The following is a 25,122-nucleotide window of genomic DNA, read 5'->3' as shown; positions in this document are numbered from 1 at the left end:
GTTGTTTTTGTTGTTATGTTATAAATGTAGTCACCCCCAAATTTGGCAGTGACAAATGCAAGTTTTCTGAGAGATGTGTTTTTTCTGTGGGTTGCCATTTGATGTACTGTTGTATTTAGCACTACTGAACATTATATAGGTGTGGAATGTCGAATGGATATGGTATTTGCCTTTGAAAAACTTCTAGTTGAAAGAACAACAGCACACACATTTGCTGATAGATGCTCACAAGCACAACTAATAACTCCAACTAGATGGGATATTTAAAAGTAGGTGCTGTCTATGGTCATGCCACCCTGAACGTGCCCGGTCGCGTTTGATCTCAGAAACTCAGCAGGGTCTAGCCTGGTTAATACTTGGATGGGAGTCCACCTTGGAATACCAGGTGCTGTGGGCATTAAAATAAAAATAAAATAATAAAATAAAATAAAATAAAAAATAGGTGCTAACAAATCCACAGAAATCTACATTTTGAGAAAATCATGTCTGAACTTCAGCATTCTTCATCAGTATAGAAATGATAATTGAAATCTAGAATTCTCAGTGATTAATAGACTCATAAGGTGAGAAATACTAGCTTTTTCTTCTTCCCATGGTAAATTCATCTTTAGTGGTCATTCAGATGCCAAAGAACAGTTCTCTCTGTTTGGTGGAGACCACAAGACACAGGGGGAAATGCCACCGGAGAGCTGAAAGGGTGTGAGCTTTGTTGACAGAGCTGGCTCCATTGCAAGCTTCCTGTCCTTTTCTGGCTGACTGTCCATGGACAATCCAATAGTCTTGTTCCAAAAGGACATATACATCTGTAAAATGGGGCTAATTCTGCCTCCCGAGGTGGTCGTTAAGATTAAATACAATCATATATTTGAGTATATATTGTGAAGGTTAAAACACTATGTTAGTTTTTCTAAGTGGGTAGAAAAGGGGTATTATATTTCTTGGGAAAGTTTCTGTCATTGCTAAGAAAATGACCCAAGAGAGATCTTAAACTTGAGATAAACAGGACAGAATGATTAATGTAGACAGAAGCCCTGAGGAGAGTAACAATAAGAATGGCTGTTATTTATTAAGCATCTACTAGATGCTATTCACTTTATATATACTCTAGTCTTACAAAGTACTTATCATTCCCATTTTACAGAAGAGGGAACAAATTCAGAGGTCATTTGACTTTACCAAGGGCCCACATAAAAAGTAGCAAGCTAAGACCTATTTGAACATAGGGATGCCTAATTCAAATGGGTCACATCTTTTCCAGTTAATATAAAGTTCAATATTGGAGTAAGCATTAATTAAACAAAACATAGGAAAAATAAATCTCTCAAGAATCCTGCATTTTTTCACTAATGATCGTTGAGACATTTAGAAAATAATAACTATGCCCACAATGTATTGAGGACATACTTTTATGCCAAGCATTGTACTGGGCTTATCACACACATTCCTTCATTTAATCCTCAAGAGCTTCATGAGGAAGCTATTATCACTGCCACTTTGCAATTAGGAAATAGACCTACAAAAGCTAAGAAACTTTATCAAGGGCAATTAACTATTAAATGGAAGTGCCAGAATTTTGAAGCCAAGTGTGTCTTACTCTGGACACTGTCCTCTTTCTTCTACTCACTTTGCTTCTATTTAAGTCTCTGTCCAACCTCCTCATGCTTAGATGGGTAATGATGGTTTGAGGTGGACTAAAGTCCTAAAGCCTTTTCCAGAACCCAGACTACCCCAAACTCCATTACCATCATCTTACCACATCTAATCTGGAAGACTTTATCCCTTTCCATTCTATCTGCTACAATCCTACACATCTTTCAAGACCCAGCTCGGGTCTGAATTCTGGACTCTTTCTTCCATCCCACACTAGGGGTGGTCAGACACCACTCCCCGACCATCTAATTCAAAGATTCCTCTAAAATGCTTGCAATGATAAAGATCTTTAAATGGGTATTTGTCATAAGATATAAACTGATGTATCTAGAAAACTATTACAATTATGGTTGTTATTTATAGAAGTAAATACCATTGGTAAGTTTTAGCAGAGCACTTACAGTATAGTGGTTTGGATCAAGTCCAAATTGTTCACTTGTTAATGTATTATTTATATTAACAAAATCAAATGTTAGGCTGAGTACCAAGGTTTTTCCCCTAATACCATGTGTTTATAAGGCTATTGCCCTTCTTGATAATTATTTGTTAAACATACATTTCATAATATTTCTGAGATCCTTGATGACACTTGGAAATGCAGATACAGAGGATCGGCCAGTATGAAGGACAACCCACTCAATCAATTTTGCATCATGACACATAAAGCTCTTTTCTCCTGTTGTTCAGAAAGATTGAAGATGAAGAGGCCATAGCATACTGCTGTTTTATGCACTCCCTCCCTTTCCACTCTGCTGGGTTGTTTGCCATGGATTACTCATTCTCTCCCAGGTGGCTCTCAGCAGTGGTCAAATATTTAGGAAGTATATATTTCATCATGATTCTATCACATATTTCCCTTTCAGTGCCTTCACTCCTTCTTAGCCTGAGTCATCACACACTTGAAAATCTATTGAAGCATTGACCTAACTCCATTTTATTTTCCTTTTTCTTGTCAGAGCAAGGTTTTACAATACGACAAATCAGAGCACATCTGACCGTGACTCAGGTGGACAGATTTGGGCCAGGGGAATGAGGAGGTGCCACCCAAGTATAGTGGACTGGACACTCCATTCCTCCCTTCCTGCCCCCACATTGCTCATTAATGAATTTCCCTGTGCAACTTCTAGATGAGTACTGTGGGCAAAACCTGGTCCTACAAGAAGATTTCAATGCTGGCACCAATATTCAATAGCTCTGCTATTGGGTAAGTCCTTATAAGCTCTCTAAATCTCAGTATCCACAGCTGAACAAGAGGTGAAAAATGTATGTCTTTATCATAGTGTTGTTGTGAAAATGATATAAGACAACAGAAATGAAAGTACTTTATAAATTCTAATTAAAAGCTGGACTATTTCAATACTGGACACAATAATTACTGAAAAGCTCATCTTTGTTAATTCAAAATCTGCCTTCCTCTAAATTATGTCTGTTGTTTTCAGTTCTAATAATAAACATTAACTTACTAACAGCAACAGTGATGATGATAAGAACATTATTTGCTGTTTATTGAGCACTTACTATACAAAGTGCTTTATGTGAATTACATAATCTTCATGAAGTGATACGACTTTTGCAAATTGGGAGCATGATGCAAACTGGTGCACAGAAAGAAGATTCATTTTTAAAAAGCTAATAGGGATCTGGTCTAAAACATCATGCTTATCAATTTATGGTTGTGGTCTGCATTATTCAGGATCTAAGCAGGAAACAGATGACCCACTCTGGGGACAGTTCAATGATGGGACTACTTAGGAAGATGTGGGTAGGATGTGGGGAATCGCTGAGGGATGATGAAATATCCAGTGGTTGGGAATAGGGAAAGCTGTTAGCACCCTTAGACAGGAAGGGGGAAGGGAAGGGATCTGTTACCAGACCTCTGTGACAGCTATAGCCACGGAGGAAGGGTTGTCCCCCAGGAGCTTGTACAGTACAGAGGGATGGAGGGAATAACTACTCAGATTCCTCCCATTTACTGAACGCAATCAGAAGCCAGAGGGCCAGAGGGCCTGGGGGTCAATCACCTGGAGGACAGAGCGGTGTGGAAGTCAACCTGGGAATAACCAGTGCAGAATCATGAGAAATGCCAGAATTAATGATATATAAATGTAGAAGAAAATGAATGATTAAACGTGCAGACTTCCAGAATGGGCTATCTCCAGAGCTTTGTTTTTCACTTATTTGGTGGTAACTCAGAGTATATTTCTCTTATGTTTATTATAAATTCTCAGTCTTGTCTCTATTCTTTCATAAACGAGTTGTAAACTTTGACTAATTTAGTGCGCATGTATGAGTGTGCTCATGTGCACGTGTGCCTATGTGTGGCCTTTTTCTACAAATCTGTAGCCCAGTGATCCTCAAACTTTAGCAAGCATTGAAATCACCTGGAGTGCTTGTTAAAACACAGACTCCTGGTCCCACTCTCAGAGTCTCTGATTCAGAAGGTCTGTGGTGGGGCCTGAGAACTTGTCTTTGTAACAAATCCCCAGGTGATGCGGATTCTGCTGGGCTAGGGACTACATTTTGAGAACCACTAGATTACCTATCAAAAATTCTTCCCCAGGGTTTTGAGAGGATTAAATGAGACAATCCACGTAGGGGTCTGTCTATACACAGGGCCTGGCACAGAGTCAGTGTTTGCTGCTGCTGCTGCTACTGCAACCATCATGACAGCTGCTCCTTGTGCTACTCCTACTGTTGAGCTGCTACTACTGCCTGGTAATCCTTCATTTCAAATAACAAGTAGTTAGATATTAAGAGCAGTCCAATCTGCCTTAATTAATTAAAGAATGTAATTACCTCTCTGGGAGTCATTTGCATTTTAAAGAAGCTTGTTAATTCAAAGAGGTTGGTAAGTTAAAGACTATTAGGCATTGTGATAAAGAGATACACAAAACTTCTGACACTGTACTGTGAAAGATGCTTTTGAGAAGGGGGTGGGCACCACACACCTTTCTGCTGGGTCATCTTTCTAGACCTGCCATTTAGGGATCCACATGCTTTCTAAAAGTTCTCAGTTTTTCCACAATGGCTTTCACAGTAGGGACAGCATGCAGCCTGGGGTGGGGGTGGAGTGGGGTGGGGTGGGGTGAGTAGAGAAGTAGGGCAGCTATGGCCTTTTAGAAGTATAGGTTCTTTACAAATCTCGTGTTTATAAACTAGGCAATGTGTTTATTTATTCAGTCATGTAATAAAAGATGCACATAAGATTCATTGGACAAGAATGCCTTTCAATGTCATCCTGAGAGTAATGCAGGAAGTTCAGTGCAATACAATTATAATCAAAAATAGCAAAACAACATTTTGTTTTAAGTCACGGAATTAGCCAGTAGAAAACTAGTTGGAAGTGAATCTTCTCAAAGTCCTTTAAATGTAATTTTGATTTAGAGAATATGACTTGATGGCTATATGGACTTAATCTTCTGACTTAACCCCAGAGTATGCATAAAGAACAAAAAACAGTATAAGGAACAATAGTTTCAAATACGAACTTACCAGCTATCTTGATAAAATGAGTATTGACATGTATATTCATATCAACATTGTGTCTTTCCAATTCAGAAATATGCAATTCCATAAAATGGTAGCAGTTAAAAATATTAGAATTATTTAAAAACTATTGAAATCCTGAAAGTTGTTCCAGATTTTTTTTTAAATCTAGAAAACATCAAACTTTTTCTAGAAGTTGAAGTAAGGAAATTAATGTCAGTGACATAAAGACAGTGAATCTAATTAGAAGTCCCTGGGCAGTAGCTCATTAGTGTGGTTAGTTTATAAATAAAATTTCAGCTACAGTTAGACTCGATGTCTTCAGTTATTTTTTCTAAAAAGAATTACAAAATGTCTGCAACCATTTTTGTTAATAGAGTATATTTTTCCCCCACAAATAAAAAATATTTGTGATCTTTTGTCATGAGAAAAGAAATGACCATTTGAGGACAGATTTTCTTAAATGTCTGTATGTTAATCTTGAGCGAGTGAAACAAAAGCCACTTTTTCCCACCATGATGGAGAGGCTTTCATTTGTCTCCTACGCTGCTGTTGAGTTTAACATGTTTTTTTTTTCCTCCTGTAAAATCCTTTAATTTTTTTTTTTTTTACCATTTGTATCTCTTGACCAGATTTCTCTGGTAACAGATATTTAGGGAAGTTTGGAACATTAATCTGTTAATTACTAAAATGTGATTTATGTCACTACTATGGATGTTTACATCTTTGCTTCTTGATAGTTCATGGGTAACTCAGTGACCCAAGAGCCTAAATTACAGCATTTCAGAAGAGTCTACAGTAAGGTATGATAATTGGGCAACTGCTACAGGATATGATACCCTGTCCTCCCTCAGGGTGTTGAAGTACTTTTAGATTACATTAGAAGTTTTGCTCTGGGCTCATACCACTCTGTAGAGACCCTGGAATGAGCTGGCTAGGTCCTCTATGCCCACAATTTAGGAATGATTCCAATATTTTGGGGTCTACAGGTTCGGGCTGGAGGTACCCAAAGTTCCTCAATTGGAGATTACTTTGTTCCACAGGGGATATTTGACAAAGCGTAGAGATAATTTTTATTGTCACTATTTTGAACAGTGCTAGGGAGGAGTGAGTACTTATATTTAGTGATTAGTGACCAGGGAGGCTGCTAAACATCCTACACAACAAAGAATAGTCTGACCCAAAATGTCAATAGCGCTGAGGCCAAGAAAACCAACCCTATTATCATGAAGCACTTGCTGAACAAGCAGACACACACATAATGGAAGGTACACCTTCAGGTACCTAAATCCCTGCAGAATGCAAGGAAGGGTGTGCACCGGAATGGAACCAGACATTTCCAAGACCTCCTAGCCTTGTCATTTGAAAGACTATTGAGATAACTATTCCCTCACTCTCCTTTCAAAAAAAAAAAAATTTACGCTTCTAATTTATTTCTCTGTGGCTACCCTTAGGTCAGTGGCACATAGAACATAGTCATGCTTTCAGCAAATGACAAATTTTTCAATATGACTTGTCCCAAATATCAGTCACTAAAATCTTCTTCGATTTATTTTAGATGTATTTTTTCAAGTGGAGGAAGAATCATGTGAGGCTTTGAGTAAAAACTTAAAACACCATGTTTCCTGTGCTGTACATCACCTGGCAACAAAACTGCATGTAGATTTCAATAATTATAAAGCGCAGAACCCTTGGGAGAGAGAATTCACAGGCAGGCCTTCCAGACAGAAAATGGCAGGTAAGCTATGGCGGAGACCGATGCAAAGGAAGAATAAAGCAGTGGGGAGAAAGAGTTGTGTCCTCCCCCAACTCATTACAGTGGGGCTCTATCGTCCTTATTTTCGTGAAGATAAGGAGAAAAAGTTTTGTTTGTTATCACAGGTCATAATTTTTTATTATTTACATTCTTTCTCTCTGTTTCTAAAATTTTCCCATTGACGAAAGAAATGAGAGGAAATTTGGGTACAGGGAGAAGTTAACACACAAAAGTGGCAGGCAAAGGAACTATTTTCTTAAATGTCATGAGAAATGGTACTCGACAATGTCAAGAGACAGCAATTCAACTTGACTTCGCAGGTCCTGCACGCTGTTGAAAATGGTGTAAAACTTTGGTAAAATTCACTCGGTGCAAAGGCAATATAGCATGTATTACTTAAGAAACCAAATGCTTAGGGTGATACGATGTATAAAGAAACAGTGGCAAATACGGATGTAATGTTCCACTTCACCTATTTTCCTTAGCTGTTAGAGCATTTGACAATGTGTCGTTTGTCCCAAATATTTTTAAAATTCTGTAAACTCGTACAGTGCACAATTTGAGTCTAAAATGTAAACACAAAGAATAAAACACAGAAGGCCAGGAAGCACCGTGCCTGCTTCCACAATCTATTGTGATGTGGCTTCTTAGTGAATATGTGCATGTCCTTTTTTCCTGTTCCATGAATATTCACACCCTCTCCATACTTCCTAGTTTTTTCTTATCTTTATTTTTTACTTTTAACAGCTTTACCTATTATAAATGTATAGTTTAATGATTTTTAGTAAATTTATGCAATTATGCGACCATTCTCACAATCCAACTTTAAAATACTGCTACCACTACAAAAAGTTCCCTCATGTTTATCTGTAGTAGATTCCTGCTTCTACTCCCAGACTCAGGCAGCCACTGGTCTGCTTTCTGTTTCCATAGTGTTGCCTTTTCTAGAAATTTCATGTGAATGGAATTAAACAATATGTAGTCTTTTGTGTCTGGTTTCTTTCACTTGTCACAATGCTTTTGAGATTCATCCATGCATGCGTATCAATTGTTCATTCCTTTATATTATTTAATAGTATTCCATTATATGGATATAGCATATTATTTTAGTCTATTAGGGCTACTAGGACAAAATACACAGACTGGATGGCTTATAAACAACAGATATTTATTTCTCACAGTTTTGGAGGCTGGGAAGTCCAAGATCAAGGCACTGGCAGATTCAGTGAGAGATTGCTTTCTCATTCATAGATGGCTGTCTTTTCCCTGTGACCTCACATGTCAGTGGGATGAGAGATCTCTGTGGGTCTCTTTTATAAAGGCACTAATCCCATTCATGAGGGCTCCACCCTTATGACCTAATCACTTCCCAAAGGCCCCACCTCTGAATACCACCACACTGGGAGTTTGGTTTCAACACACAAATTTTGGGAGGACACAAGCTTTCAGTTCATAGCATACATATTGTTTGCCACTTACCAGGTGCTGAACATTTGAATGGCCTTCCACTTTTTGGCTCTTATGAGTTATATTCATAACTCTGCTATGAATATTCACGTTTAAAGCTCTATGCTGACATATGTTTTCATTTCTTTTGGGTATATACCTAGGAGTGGGATTATGGGGTCATATGGAAAGTGTATGTTTAACTTTTGAAGAAACCGTTAGTGATAGAATCCACTACAGATAAACACAAGGGAACTTTTTGGAGTGGTAGCAGTATTTTAAACTTGGTTTGTGAGAATGGTTGCATAATTGCATAAATTTACTAAAAATCTAAAGTGACTGCACCATTTTGCATTCCCACCAGCAATGTATGAGAGTTCTAATTTCCCAGTATCCTACCATACCAAATATACTTGGTATGTCCATTTTTTTTAAAAAAAGATTATAGTTATCCTAGGAGGTGTGAAGTGCGTTTCTCCTTTTTTTAATGCCCACTCCCTTCTTTTTTACCCTTTTTTATTCTTTTCTTCCGAACTTGTGCTTTTAGCTCTTTGAGCTAGTACTACAGATATATTTATATCAAATCTCATTGCTAACCAGTTCTTAGTAGACATAGTCAAGAAATGATGCTGGTCTGGATTCAAAGACTAATCCCTTTTGGTAAGCCATTCAATTCTCTTCATAGATGTTCACATTTTTTTCTTACAAATGCTCTAGTTTCACTTGTAGCAGAGTAGAACAAGCAGGTTTTAGAGCCATGAAGTATATCTGTTCAGAATTAGCTCAATAACGAGAGTTCAATGACATTATGGTCACATGTCTAAGCATTTCCCCTAAGTACCTAGAAATGCTCTTTGTCTCCTCCACATCCTCCATAGTGTGGAGGAATTGGAGGTTGTCTGTATTCCTTGGTCTAGGGCACGGCACATTTACTTTTGCTAGTGTTCTGCTCTTTGGTTCTTCTACCCTGAGTATTTTATCCTCTTGGCCTGAGGCATGTGCCTGTGAGGCTGAGTTTCTCTGTGTTTTGCATGGTCCCCAAACCTAATTTGATTCAGCTATGCAGCTTATGTTTACACAGGGTTTCTCCGTCCTGGATGCCCATTAGAATCACTTTCTGAAGCAATAGCCTCATTCTGGTCCTGCCCTAGACCATTTAAACCAGAATCTCAAATGACTTTGAAGATGCGAAAAAGGCTTAGGGCTCTCTTTCCTGTCCCCAAAATAGATTTTTCAAAATTCAGTACCAGAGGTTATAAAGATATGGGAAGAAGTTGGTCAAAATAATGATGATAAGAAATGAAAGTGGACTGTGAAAGCTATGTGTTAGAGGTAGCTGGATAATTTTGAAATCAGATCTGGATTTGGACTCAAAAGATTCAAGCTCTGTCTTTGATGAATATTCATAAGTCACTCTGCCCCCAGCTCACCCTTCCTTGCTGTAATATGGGACTGTAATATGGGGCCTTGTGGTAGTGTTAGGATCAAAGGAATGATCTACCTAGAAGTACTTTAAATGATATGTTTTTAGAACATTTCACATCTGCTAATTATTTATTTTCACCATATTTTATTAAGGTTGTCTGGTCTCACTTTACCATACCCTATTTGGGTTCACTTTTATCTTGTGTTTTCTCATTTGTTTGGGCTAAGAAAATGGGTTCCGGAACCAGACTGCTTAGGGGCAAATCCCAAACTAGTCATTCATTTCCTCTGGGACCTTCCATTGCATCCTCCTTTAACCTCATTTTCTTCTGTAAAGTGAACATAAAAATACCTACCTTATGTTTTCATGAGAATTGAGAAGATAATGATTGTGAAGCTCTGAGCATACTTCTTACATACTGGGGAATTGGGAAGTGTTAATTTTTCTTATTATTAAAAAGAGGGAGTCTTAAAAAGTCCAGTGAGATCAGGAATATTATTATAATGGTTAAAAGCACTATTGTACCCCAAGTGACCCATTTTAAAAGTTTTTAAAGTCTTGGGTGATAATTCAATCAGTCTTAGGGTACATTTTATACACTCCAGCTTCAAAGTCAATTAAATGTCAATATTTGTAAACAGCTATTTGAAATTTATTTTTCATTATTGAATTATTGATTTTTCTCTTTATACAGGCCATGTGAAAGGAAGCATTTCATACAAATTTCATGTTCTAAAATAAAGTGAGGAATTGCAATGAACAACTTTGTATAATATCAAATCATAAATTTGTACAGAGTACAGAAAACTGATTTTCAATCTAGGACTGCATATTTTAAATTACCAAAATGATACATTCTTTAAAAAGCTTTTTTATTATGGGTATTGTCAAATAATCTATAATTCATAAAGTCAGAGATAACACCATAATGAACTCATGTGTACCCATCACTCACCTTCAACAACCAATGCTTAGGCATGATGAACACTTGAAAGTGTCATTTAAGAGGTAAAGGTACTCCAAATTGAGTTGACATATTCTTGTGGTTAAAAAATATCCAAATAATATAAAAGTGTGTGAAGTACAACAGAATACCTATTACTTCCAATCATTTGTTAATAGACCCTTTAATAAGAATGCTATATCAGTCAGGGCTTATAGAGTCATACGGTGTCATAATTTAATGAGTGATGAATAAAAATTCTGGTCATATATTCACTGGGGATGGTTCTGACATATCGGTTACTTAGAAAATCTGATCTTTTCAGAGCAAAACCCTTTAGCTGCCATTCTCTTTTAGATCATTGTGATTCACTTGTTTCTTGATAGATACGGATTGTAAATTTTACAAGTTTCTGTAATTGTTTCCATGGCCACAGAGGGAAGTAAAAACATGCATAAATAGCAAAATAAATGACTACAACTGTATTATGGGATGATTGTATTCTAATGATGCTTTGGGTGAGAGATTACAAATGTGAGAAAAAGAAAGCTCATTATCTCCTGGTTAGGTTCAAGGACACCATCTTTCTGGATGAAAGGTGATTCTGGTATTCACATTTAGCACAGATTCTGAGCTGTACATTGAAGGTTATGGTTTGAATTTTTCCCAAATTAGATACATAGTCATTTCTGTGTGTGAGAGGAAATGGAAATTCAGGTCACATTTCAACCTGAGTTCATTTTTCAAATTGCACCTTCAGAAGCAATGTCTGTATAACCAACTGTACATTTAGCCTTCCAGAAAGCCCTCTCACATTGTCCCAACTTCCACAGAAGGTCGTGTTTATTTACCTTAGGCTCTGGGTACATCATAACTTTGTATTTTAGATTTTACAGCTATCTTGAGACCTCTAATACTCTTTTTTTTTTTTTAAAGGAAGTAGTTGTTTAATTTTTTTTAATCTGATTTTTCTAATTAATTTTAGTGCTTTCTAATTAGATTTTATTTTCAATTTTCCAGAAATATTTGATGGGATATCTTTTATACCATCCATAACATTTTTGGTGAATTTTAAAGAAATACCTTGAAGAAATATTATTAAAAAATATTATACAAATTAAATTTAGGTCCTATATATACGATACATTCTAAAGTATTACTGACTGGATTAGTTCAACAATTGGGCCACACAGGATGTTTCATAAAGTTTAGACACTAAAATAACATCTTAAGGCAATAGTAATTTGATTTTTTCCCCTAAATGTGTTGCCATAGATTTTCCTAAATGTTTTACAAACAGTTATTAAAAGCACATTGAGAATCCAAATTCCCTTTGGGCAAAATGTTTTAGTACTTAACTTTCATTTAATTCAAAATTACATATGGTTAGAGTTGCAGAAAAACATCAGAAAATCATAACCAGCTATCACAACATCACATATTTAAATCAATGCGGTGCAGCCTCATCAGAGGCACTTCGAGTTGCCTAATAATAAAAGTAAGTAAAAGCACTCAGTATTACTCTTCCACACACACACACACACACACAAAGGAAGTTTTAATTTTCAGTTTGTCCCTGAGTTCGAAGTCTTCCCTGAGATGCTAAAGAGGAATTTCCAGTGACTGGTGAACTTTTGAGATGGGCTCGCTGCCAGAGAACAGGAGGGCTCGTTGAAGAATTCTTAAAGGTTGGGGAATGTGAAGCTCTATGTGGAGAAAACACTGATTAAGAAATTTGATCTAAGGTCCCAGTTCACAGTCACAAAATTGACTTTGTTTATAGAATGAAAACATTTAGGATTACCTGAATTGGAACTCAGACAATTAAATTTTATAATTTGAAGGATATGCAAATAGGTAATAGACTAACTAGCAATGTATTTGGAACTCACCAAAGAGAGAGTCTATGAAATGAGCCAGCTGGTGGATGAAAAGAGCCAAAGAATTATGCTTTATTTCTATTTAATGTTTCCATTCTAATTGTGCCTCTAGGTAACAGGTTTATAAATGGAAAGCCTATCTTTTGTATAGAAGGTAGAATTACTCTTTTAAATAAATTTTAAATCGTAGGAGTTGAAAAATACCTTCAAGAGAATAAATTATCAAAGAAGAATACAGAGAGAATTTGCCAATGCAAAATTATGCTATTTCTGTACCTAAAACTATTCGGATAAAAATGCCAATTAAAGTTAGCATGTGTTTAAGTTGGCTTAAAGCAAAGGCAAGCTTAAAAAATTTTTTAGGCTTAATTTCAATTTAAAAATGATCTTCGATCTGAATTACAAGTAGACATCTCTCTCTAAATCTCTAAATCTATGAAACTTTCTTGCAATCACTTTTCCAGGGAATAAAAAAGAATTTGGGTGGGTACTAGCTGAATTGATATAATGCTTTGGGATCTATGGCTTAGATATTTAATTCACAAAGCACTACCATGGTTCTAGGCCTGCTCATGAACACATTACTTCAAGATTTGTACCTCGTTTCTACTTCCTGTGGGTTTAAACTTAATGTATTACCTGCTTTATTTGGTGTCTATGGTTTACCACTACTTCTAAACAGCAACAAAAAATTTACACTAAAAAGAGAAAAAAATTTTTTTAGCACAGTTGCCATTTTTAGGGAGATAAGGAAATAGCAATTCTGGATCAGATAGTTTGATTTCTTAGCACAAGAGTGTTACAGAAGAATACAAAATGGCAGATGACAGTCCTACTTCCTAATGGTGTTATTAAAATTTCAAGGTCATTGCTCCGGAATAAAGCAAATTTTCTAAGTTATTTCAAGGATTTAAGATCACGCTAACTTTATAAGATTTATCTGTCTGTTTACATGGGTTGCTGTAAAAGGAAGCTAAATCATGCTGATTAATGAGAACAAAGAATGCTGTGTATTTTTAAAAACAATGACAGTTGGCCACCTTTAGATAACTGAAATATTTCAATGGGGACCCACCTTTTAGCAGTATCCTGTAATAAAGAAAAGAACTAGGAGGAAAATAACTCCAATTAAACTGAGTTGATTTGTAAAGCAAAGAAATATTGATTTAAAAAATCCTGCATTATTAGTCAGCATAAATAATAGAAAAATGAGTACATGTGTTGACCTGTGTTTTGGTAGGTGTACATACTGAATCCTGATATTTGTGAAGCTAGGAAAGAGGAGGGCTGAGATGCACTTCTGCCTCTTAAAAATTTTCTCTCCAAAGACTGCTGGGTCTCGGTGATGTTTATCAATGCCCTCATATTGTTGCTTTCTGTCCAGATATTTGAAATCTTCTTGTAGGTCCTCTTCTGAATCCTCACATTTATGCTACCACGATATCCCGATCCTTTTACTTCCTAAATCTCCCACCATTCCTGCCTCTCTTCTCCAGTCTCACTTCTGCTGCCTTGGTCCTAGCCCTTGTCTTTTTCATGAATTGCAGCTCCCTTGCCTTTGTGCCTTTATTTCCAATTCACCCTCCATTCAGCCATCAAAGTGATATTTCTATCACAAAGATCCCCTTGGCCATTTTCAAACTCAGATTTCTCCAGTGGCTCCTATCTCCTGACAGAGAGAATCAAATTCCTTATATCTATCAAACACTTCGTGACTTGACCCATCACCACATGGCCGGCGACATTACTATCATTCTGTTCAGGCAGAGCAGAATTACTTGGAGCCCTCTACTCTTTACACATGTTCTCTCTTTTCTCCCCTCTGCTTTGCCCTTTCTACCCTTCCTCTCATGTCCAGCATCTGTTTGTCCTTCAAGCATCATTCTTTTTCCCAAAATGCTGAGCTGACCTCATTTTCCCCCCCACTGTTATCTCTCCTAAAAGTTCAGGCCTCTGTTTCTGATCCTGTGATACCTAGTACCTTCTCTGCAGTCAGGCAAGATGTTATGTTGTAATTGTTTGCATGTCTATTTCTATAATAAGACATAAGCTGATGAAGGTTAGGGAGGGACATTTTTCCCTCTGGGTATCTACAACCCACAGCACATAATTCCTGAACACTGCTGTCCAATAAATCTTTCTTGAGTGAATGAATATGTGAGTAAGTTGCATGAATGGAACCAGATGAAACAGAGAGACTGAAAATGCCACATATCGTTGAGAATTCACTGACCTGGTGATTTTCTGTATTTAGAATTCATATTTTGACCTTAACTTTCACTAAAGAAAATCCAGCAGGTATTAATACCTCTTAAGAGACGTCGTTTTCCAAAGGAGACTTAAATGACTTAGATTTTGGAAAATCATGACAGGTTAAAACAATGAAAAATATTTGTACCAATAGAAAAGACTTCAAATAAAAAAATAAAACCCAACAACGACATTCACTATACTTACCCTTTCCAGTAGACAAAATAAAATGAGGACAGAAAGCTCAAAGTGCTGTTTATAGATGTCTTAAAGATTTAGGGTTGCTTGTCAAGGCTGATATTGGAACTATCTTGGTTTGGCACATCAGGTGACTTCAGCAGAAGGCGCACAAGGGAGATCCCAGAGTCTCTAAAAGGTCTGGAGCCTAGAAATGGAGCAATGCTGGATCCATGAAAGACGGGACAGATATCAGTCCAAAGTGAAATCATATGGCAGCAAAGGCATAACATGGCTGCAAGAGAATCCAAATAATGTCTTGCAGTTCTAAAATTCTTTTCATCCGAAGAGCTCAAAGTGCTCTGCTCCAGCTTTCTTTGAGCAAGACACTTGGGTCTGAGGAGACTAATCCGTGAGTAGAAAGATTCAAGGGCTGTGAGTCATATTTTATCGTCTGGCACTTGTCCTAATTATGAACCTCAAGAAGTCACTAAAATGTCTTTTTCTAACCCATGCGATGCTAACTATCACTTTGTAAGTCTTCAAAAGCATATTTGCTCCTTTCTTAGACATTGTTTTTATGCTTCTATTTAGAGTAAGACCCCACTCTATATGAATGTTGCCTAATCAGATTTTTGCCTTTCAGCGTGGAATAAATGCTTCCCACTATTTTTAGTGAAGAATGACTGATAAAAATGGGACTTTGTATTGATAAAGAGATACCAAACTCATACTAAATAATACATTTAAAATAAGATGTCAAATTCCTTACACTGTCACTCTAAAATAGTGGTTAGACCAGAGAACCATATCTATTGAATATATATCAGATACTGGACTAGGCCAGATAGTAAATTTCCAAGTCAAATGGAACAAAATTACTGCCTTCAAAGAGCTAGTAGTTTAATGAAAGAAAAAGGGTAATAGGTCAACATTATGGGCACTAGTAGGTAGGAAGTATTGTGGGGACTTATTGAGATCCCCAAAGCAGACTGCGGGGTCTGTGTGTGTGTGTGTGTGTGTGCGCGCGCGTGCGTGCATGTGTGTGTGACAGTTTCTTGAAATTGAATTTTGAAAAACTAGTAGGTTAATACTCTTGGTAGAGGGCAGCATGTGTGAAGGATATAGGCTTAAAACCATGATGTGACTTTATGCAGTTCCATATGGCAAAAGAGAAGAATGCATGGGGTGGAGGGTGAGTGAGGGGAGGTGAGTGATGAACAGCAGGTGATATCACAAAGGGCTTTGGTGTTAGGCTACGGAATTCTGACTTTTTCTGGAAGCTCTTAGACCTACTTAGGGTTTTAAGCAGGGGAAGGACAGGATCATATTTGCGTTTCATTAAGATTCCATTGGAAGTAGCGGGGAGGCTGGCTTGGAGCGGAGTCAAACCAGAGGTAGAGAGACAGGGTAAATGCTCTTACAGCCATCCTGGGGAGACATTGGTGAGGTCCAGTCCTGAGGCAGGGTATGTGGGGTTCTTATGAGAGAGAACTTGGTGACAGGTGTGAATGTGTAGACATAAGTATCTGTGTGTATGTGTGTGAATGACGGGAAAGATGTCAATTTCGTTTATTATATTATTGCCAGCTTTTGAAATGTTTTGTTAAAGGGAAGTATCTTTTCACACATTTCTTCAAAATCTACTTTTGGCTGTAGTCTTCAATGATAAAATTAATTTGCTTCATTGTATATTTAAGATTACTCATTGATACCTCAATTCGTACCATATTCATCAGATGATTCCAAATCCTGTTTTACAGACAGAATCTGTGAGTGGCTGGCAGCTAAGATGGTATACCAATGATGCTTAAGTGACAGAGCCAGGATACTACCCCTTGATTCCGAGCCTAGAGTTTGGTTCACTAAGCATGCTTCCTCTAGGGTAAAGCTGGCATATCTGCCTTTTCCTGTGGTGTGAGGGCTGAGTTTGGCTATCTTATTCCTTTGAAGTAGATTTTACAGCTTGTGTCCCTAGAGAGAAAGAATTCCTTAGTAGTCCAAAGAAAGTACTCTCTGGGTGGGGCTGCGGCGGCTTGCTTTGACCTGGGAAACTCTAGTCAATCCTGACTGACAGCTATAGAGAGAAAAAGGAGTTTGTTAGTGACTCTATGACCAAGATGAATGGTGTATATTTAATTCCTGGGATCTTCATCTTTATCTTGGGTTCCTGCCTGTTTATAAAGTTAAGCCTTATTGCTAGGAGAGTTTATGACATGGGTGTAATGATTTTAGAAGACCCTCCAGGCCCAGCTCTCCCAATTTTTCTCATTGCCTTTCCTGCTATCATCTTCACCAGCAGCCTTCTCCTATGGAATGCTTTTATTAGAAGACTGGAATCATAAAGCCAAGGCTGGCCGACCCTCTCTTTTCAAAGGACAGGGTGTCTGCACACTGTTGAGGTTCTGCCAGTGACTGCAGACCATTAAGCCATGGCCCTCTCTGGATGCAAAATCAACAAGGCAACAGTGACTCCGGCTTCACAATGTAATGGGTATTTTTTTTTTTTTATCCTGCTTTGTTTGCAAAGTTAACTAGGCAACAGTTATTCTGGCTTTGCAGTGTGATGGGTGTTTTGTTTTTTCCATCTCAACCAGACAGAGCATAGAAAATGTTACTTGGAAAGAAAGAAAAAATTGGCTGTGGATATTAATATGGTCTTGAGATTAGAGAGTTCTGGAATGAAAATCTGAAGACTGAACTCAGAACATAAGCCTTTAGCAGTGATATAAGTGGGATAGTATTTATAGTTCGATAAAAAAATTAGTTATATATTTATTTGAAATAAAAAGCAGTTGTTAAACACACCTGTGATTTTTCAGATATTGAGCCTTAGAATGAGACAATGAGTATTTTTAAAGGAGTTATTTTAAAGAAAATATTTTTTAAAATAAAAATGATGTCATAGGTGGTACCCTATAGGACTTGCAATATGGCCCCAGCCTACTTCCTCCTCTCCTATCCCGGAGTAGCCATGCTGATTACATGGACCAGGAAAGGATCCTGAATGGCTTAAGCCTGTTAGTGGAGTCCCAATCCCTTGCCACAGTGATTGGTCCAGGTATGGGCAACCTCAGATGGTCCAATTGGAGTGAAACTAAGAAATTTTCCTCAATGGTTGAAGGAGGCAACCCTTTCATTCCTTCTAGACAATCTTGTGTGTGAACAGGAGATCCTCAGAGGGATTCAAGCAGCCATTTTTTTTTCCTCTCCACAGGTTAGCTGTCCTCAGGATGAAGGAGGCACATGTAGGAGGGTAGAGCCTAGAGAACTTTTGAGAAAGGGTATCAGAGCCCTGCTCAAACTATAGCTTTGGAATATTCAAATCCTTGAGCTAATACATTCTCTTCTTTGTCTTGTTTCCCTCTACTTTCAATTGAAAGCATCCTAATGGGGCAGAGGTGGCAAAGTGAGAAAGGCAGGATACAAATACCTGAAGTTTAGGAAACAGGCTTAGAGGGCAGAGTCCAAACTCCTTACCTCGCAGTCAGATCTCTAATAATAAAAATGATAAAAATAGTAAGAATAGTTAGCATCCATTGAGGACCTACTATGTGCCAGGAACTGTTCTTAGCACTTTATGAAGGTTACTTCACTGAAACCTTGCAACAACCCTATGTAAAAGAGATTCAGAAAACCTGGATTCTTCTATTTTTGCCATTTACTGGCTGGTGACTTTGCACATATTATCTAATCTCTTAGTGTGTCACTTATCTGCCTCAGAAGGTTGTGAATTTTGAATGAGATAATATGATCTAAACACCTTGGTGGTTCACTTTTAAAAAATGACATCTCATATCCCATTACTCTCATCTGTGAATTCTCTGTTCTAGGGCAACTACACAGGCATGCAAATATAAACATCAACAGTTCTATTTTTTATGTGAGAAGATCTTCTTTTCTCCTTTCTACCTGCCTACCTCCTGCCCTTTTATCAAAGCCTAGCTCAAGACACATCTTCCCTGGCAGCTCTCCTACCACTCACTAGTAAGTGCTGCTTTCTTTCCATGAAATACCTGTAGCATTTACTGCTTGTCCCATACATTGGCCCTCATCATATGCCACCCTAGGTGTTATTTAATTCTTGATGTCCTATTTCTCCACAAGATTATAGATTACTAAAGAACAGGAACCCTGTTCTCTAGCTTGTAACTTATCACTCACTGAGTGACATGATAACTCAGCGACTTCAAGAACATCCTTTTTGCCTTAATTTATCTACATGCACACTTGCTTGGAAGAGAAGTAGAGGGAAAAGTCATTTTTGCTCAAGGCATGAAAACTAGTTGTTTTTTGTTTTTTTTTTTTTGTTGCATTTAACCACCTATATACTGGGTTCTTATTCACTTAGCCTCCGGCTTCTGTTTTCCCCTACTTCACTCCTCAAAAAATACAAATAATCAAACAAAAAGAAAATAATGACAACCAGAAAAATTTCCCTACACAAGCTAGAAGTAGCTAGTGATTCATGATGACAAGCAGAAAGCTTTCAAATGACTTCTTGAGGTATGAAGGATTTGTACGGGAGTGAAAATGTGGGTGGAGTGTGAGTGGACAGAAACATTTTCTTCTTCCCCAGTACATTCCAGGCTAGTGGTTAAGAGCTAGTGGCAGAGGCCCAGGCCCTGAACACACATTTTATAAGATTCTTTGAGTCTCTTTAAGTTTAAAGTTGGTGCCGGATAAACCTAAGATAGCATTATTTAATCCAGGACTTCTTTGTCTGCTTTCTTAAATGCCATTAGCATTTATTGAATCTCAGTAGTTGTTCTATCCTTGTTAAGGAAATAGTAACACATGATGTATATGTTGTCATTTCAATTAACTTTAAAACTTAAAAATCTCAACAATTGCTTTTCATCAGTGTTTTTGCTGGCTTCTTTGTTTCATGAGCTTTGTTGACATTGGATTCAGGATGACTCATTTTCAAAATATAGAGTGGTGGAGACTGTGGAAGTGCCAGTAAAGTGGAAACCAGGGCTTCGCCCTGTTCAATCTAAAAAGAAGATGAGGTTGCCTTAAATAATAGATAATAACAACAATATACCTCATGTGTATACAGGGCTTTATAGTTTTCAAAACACTTTCACATTTTTTATTCTGCCTTGACAGGAAGTCGAATAGCAAACAATTATGATGGGTGATCAATATGATGAAGATGTGACACTCTAAGCAAGACTGGAGCGAATGTGGATGATCTAAGCTATTAGTTGGACAAGTACAAAGCTAGTGTCATTTTTCAATTAGGACACATGTGTATTTCCTAATTGCAAAAAAAGGAAATAAAAGCTGCCCACCTGTGTCAGAAAGGCCAGCTGCTTTTCAACACCTCTGGCTTTAGGGCAGGCTCAGAGGTGAGGGAGCTCTGTTTTTTTTTTTTTTTATATCACTGTTATTAATTGTCTTATAAGTATTAAAATATTGGTAAAAGTATATTTTAAATTATGGAAAAAGTAATTCAGATTATATCTCAGATCCTTGGATGATGAACTGACAAGCTTTCTCCAGAATAATGCTCTGTGCTGGGTCCAGCTATAGGCAAACACCACTAACAAACATAAAAAAAGAAAATGTTATATCTATAGATATATCTCTCGATATGTAGTATTGGTCCTTTTTTTACAGATGGGGATACTAAAACATAGAGAGATTAAGTATTTTAAGTAATTTACCCAAGGCTACTTAGCTTGTAATTGATGGATTATATCTCTAGATATTTATCTAGATATTTATCTAGAGATATGTAGATAGATATCTGTAGATATATACATACACATACACAATAGATTACTACTTAATTATAGAAAAAAAGAATTCCTGCCATTTGTGACAACATGAATGAAACTTGAGGGCATTATGTTAAGTGAAATAAGTAAAGCAGAAAAAGGCAAATATTATATGATCATACTTACATGTAGAATCTAAAAATAACTTAACTAATAGGAACAGTTTCTAGATTGGTGGTTGCTAGGGGCAGACAGGGTGAGAGGTAGAAATGAGGAAAGGTAGTCAAAGGATACAAACTTCCAGATGTAAGATGAATAAGTTTCAGGGAGGTAATGTACAGCATGGTGACTATAGTTAACAATACTGTATTGCATACAGACAGACCTCATTTATTCCGTGTTTCTTTATTGCATTTTGCAGATATTTATTTTCATCAATATCTAGGCAAGAAGATTATGGCTTGCTAAAGGCTCCGGTGATGGTTAACATTTTTTTGCAATGAAATATTTTGAAATTAAGCTATACACATTGTTTTCTTCAGACATAATACTATTGCATACTTACTAGACTACAGAGTAGTATAAACATCAATTTTATATGCACTGGAAAACCAAAAAATTAGTGTGACTCACTTTATTGTGATACTCTCTTTATTGCTGTGGCCTGGAACTGAACCTACAATATCTCCAAGGTATGCCTGTACTTTAAAGTTGATAGGAATGTAGATCTTGAAAGTTCTCACTATACACACATACATCACGCACTCAACTATATGAGATGATGGATGTGTTAACCTTATTGCGGTAATCATTTCACAACATATACATATATCAAACCATCATATTGTATACCTTAACCTTACACAATGCTATATGTTAATTATACCTCAATAACATCGGAAAGAAACCCAAAACAAGAGCAACAACAACAACAAAAACAGCTATCATGGGCACTGTGTTAGGTATTTCAAGCATTATGCTAATTTAATCTTTATCACAACTCTATGAGCTAGTTACTTTTATTGGTCATTTTTACAGATGGGGATACTAAAATACAGAGAGATTAAGTATTTTAAGTAATTTACCCAAGGCCACTTAGCTAGTAATTGATGAAATTGGGATTTAAATCCATGCTTCCGAATTTTAATAAAAGTCTGCTTAATCATTGTGCCATAGTGCAGTGCCAAATGCTGATGGCAAAGCTGTTGGAGGAGGGATCTCAATTAGCTTCTGCACACACCTGTCAGAATCAGAACTAGAATCAAGTCCCATGGTTCAGCGACCATAGGTCAACAATCCACACACCAAATGAAACATAGGAAGGAGAGGAGGATGGCAAGGAACTTTAATCTTGGCAGTACTAGAAAACACATTACGTATCAATTATTCAGTGTGTTTTCTTTTACATTAATGTAGCATTATTACCATATATGTTTTAGTGGGTAGATTGTTATGATGATAGCCCTTAATGAATCAAGCGTCCCTTTGTCTATGTGCCTTTGCTATGTAACTTTGTAACCTTGCTACTTCTCCCATCAAGAAGTGGAATCTGTTTCCCTACTCCTTTGGCTTTGTGTTTGTTTTTTGTTTTGTTTTTTTTTGTTTTTGTTTTGTTTTGTTTTGTTTTGAGCAATACAGTAGGGAAGAAGTAATGGGTGTCAAAGCTGAGGACTTAAGGGGCCTTGTGGCACCTGCTCTCATTTTCTTGAAACTCTGAGGTCACCGTGTTGTTGGAAAAAAGTCCATTTTAGTTTATTAGGGGACAAGGGGCCATAGACTGAGGAATAGACTGGAACAGACTGAGGTCCCTGCTAAGACCTAGGACCAACTGCAAAACACGTAAATAGGACCATCTTGGACCCTCCAATCTCAGTCAAATGCCAGTAGATGATACTAGTCTCCTGAATAATCTCAGGCAAGACCAGTGGAAGAATTGCCCAAATTAGCAACTCACAGAATCATGAGCAGTAACAAATCATTGTGGTGTCAAGCCACTAAGTTTTGGGGGGAAGTCGTTATGCAATGGGATAAGAGTTTTGATAATCTTAATAATACTTTAAATTATTTAACATTTTGTAGCTGTTTCGTAAAAACCTGGAGGCATGCCAGTCTGAGATGGAGGGTGATTAGCCCAATGACACATAGCTAAAAAGGAACAGACCTGGTATTGGAACCTAGGTCTTGACACTAGGTGTCAAACACTGGAGCATGAATTCCAGTACTCCTTATTCCTTTTGATTAAAAGAAAAAATAATGTTAGTTTATTTGGAAGTTGACTTAATAGATTTGGATGACATGTATTAATAAATACAACCATTGGTAGGTAGTCAATTGAGATTCTGATGTTCTACTGGGTGAGCTAACTGGGAGATGAGGTAGGTAATCATTTAAACGTCTCAGGAAGGGGCAAGAAGACCACCATGCAGCCTCTAAAACCATAAGTGCACCGAAGTCATTCATGGATTTTTCTTTTTACTGTATGGCATGGCTCATGGCTTCAGTGCTTACACCAGGAGGGACTTCCCGATAAGCATAATTACTAGGAAGTTACTTCTTCCATTCGAGTTTCTTGAAGTAGCAAATATAAATTTCATTTTGAAAGATCAATGCAAACCAAGTTAACCATTTAAAAACGCTGTATAACATTTCTGGGGTGTTATCTTGTGGTACCACAGGACCATACTGTGGGCTTGTTTCAAAACCAAAAAGCAAAAGCAAGGCAAAACAAAATTGAACTTGGCTTCTCCAGAGGTAGGATCTTTTAACTTTCATCCAACTTAACACTCATTTCTAGCTGTGGCTGAATACTAAGGGCTTCTGTTTTTTTTTGTTTTGTTTTGAAACGTCCTATGCCATTAAGTTTTGTATGTTTTTTGTTGTCAAGAAAGATAGGCTGTCATTTTCCTTTAAAATACATCATAAAACAACTGGCAAAAGTGTGAGGAAAGGTTGCTCAAGCAGCATCTCATACTTAAAGAAAAAAGAAAAAGGTCCCTGAAAGGCATACCCGGCTTCACCTCTGGCCAAATTGTTTGTTGTTGTGTTTATAACAGTGTAGACATTTGCTTCTGGAAAATGTAAGTGATTTGTAGAACTGTTTGCTATTAATTTAAGCATCTGCTTGTGCGCTGGAAGGTTTGTTTGATTTGAACACATATGTACTTGTTTTAACTATGAAGTGACAGCAAATCAATAAAAAATAGAAATAGTGATAATTTTATAAGCTGGCTTTTCACCAAAATCAAATCCCATAGTATTGGTTGACAGGATTGTTTGCAATAATTTTACACACTTAAATACTTGCATATTCTTTGGGTTTACTGAAGTTACATGAATGTCTTAGCAGCTCAGAATGGCATTTGGGGTATAAAGCCAATTATTTAAACATGTTCTAGATATATTGTATAACATGCAATGTTAAACTGCTGCCATAATGTGATTACCTAGTCTTTGAGAAAGCTACCTAAAAAAAAATCCCATTGTTCTGCTGTGATTATGCAAATGAGAAGAGATAGTCTTTAGCTCCCATATCCTTTTTATTATGTGATAGTAAAAATATGAAGATTTTCCAAAAAATGTCCAACGTCTATTTGTTTCTAATTTTCTTTGTGTTAATGTCACTGTAAATTTCAATGTTATATTCCCGCACGTTGCTGCCCCTAATCTGACAGTGTCAGAGGATCTATCTTCATTTTCTCACTGGTTTCATAATCTAATCCTCAGCTCTAACATGCAATTAGTGCCCTTTTCGCCCCCTGCATACCAAACAGGCTGACTGCTACAGCTTTCCCTGTGCAATCCATTTAGTGAGGCCGCCCATAATGAATATGTACATTTAGAAGACCTCAGCGCAGAGGGTCACAGGCAATCAACCTTGAATTCAATTATGCGAGTCAAGGTTAATGACTCACTGCAGTGGTCAGAGGCATTCAGAATCCTGCAGATTAAATCAGCCTGTCAGAGCTGACAATGTAGAAAAGACGGAATTACTTGTGTGAGAAACAGGGAATCTGTGCAAAGATAAAATGGTGTCAGTCCTCAACGAAGATTACATGGAGTTCTCGGTGGCAAATCAGATTGTAAATCTCCTCTGAACCTGCAATATGATTAGGCTACATAAAGATGTTTCTAGATTGTAATATGGAGCCACTAATAAGACCTCTTGAACTCCACCCTCACTAGGTAACTTCGATTTTTACCTCATCGTTAACATCTTCTGATTGTTCAGCATGAAAAATGAAATTATTATTTTTTAGTTATAGTCATGAAGTGTGCTGTGTGATCTTTTATAACACAACTCAACATTAAATTGGTAGAAAATTAAATTTTTATGCTATACTTTATACTTCATTTTCCCTTTGTTTTCTATTAAGCCCTTGTCT

General features: G+C 37.1%; 1 long non-coding RNA gene across 1 annotated transcript in view; it reads left to right on the top strand.

Annotated features, from left to right (window-relative positions):
- The first annotated feature begins 2,651 nt into the window (after positions 1-2,651).
- LOC118601784 overlaps positions 2,652-25,122 on the top strand; it is a 38,146-nt gene continuing 15,675 nt past the window's right edge. Inside the window, exons 1-2 of the long non-coding RNA XR_004950604.1 lie at positions 2,652-2,854; positions 6,695-6,874. This is a non-coding gene — a long non-coding RNA (uncharacterized LOC118601784). The remainder of the gene's footprint in view (positions 2,855-6,694; positions 6,875-25,122) is intronic.

This window comes from Rousettus aegyptiacus, unplaced genomic scaffold (genome assembly GCF_014176215.1).
Source record: "Rousettus aegyptiacus isolate mRouAeg1 unplaced genomic scaffold, mRouAeg1.p scaffold_m13_p_4, whole genome shotgun sequence".
In the NCBI taxonomy this organism is placed as follows: domain Eukaryota; kingdom Metazoa; phylum Chordata; class Mammalia; order Chiroptera; family Pteropodidae; genus Rousettus; species Rousettus aegyptiacus.
Note: the sequence above shows the minus strand (reverse complement) of the source record. Positions and strands in the feature narration are given on the sequence as shown.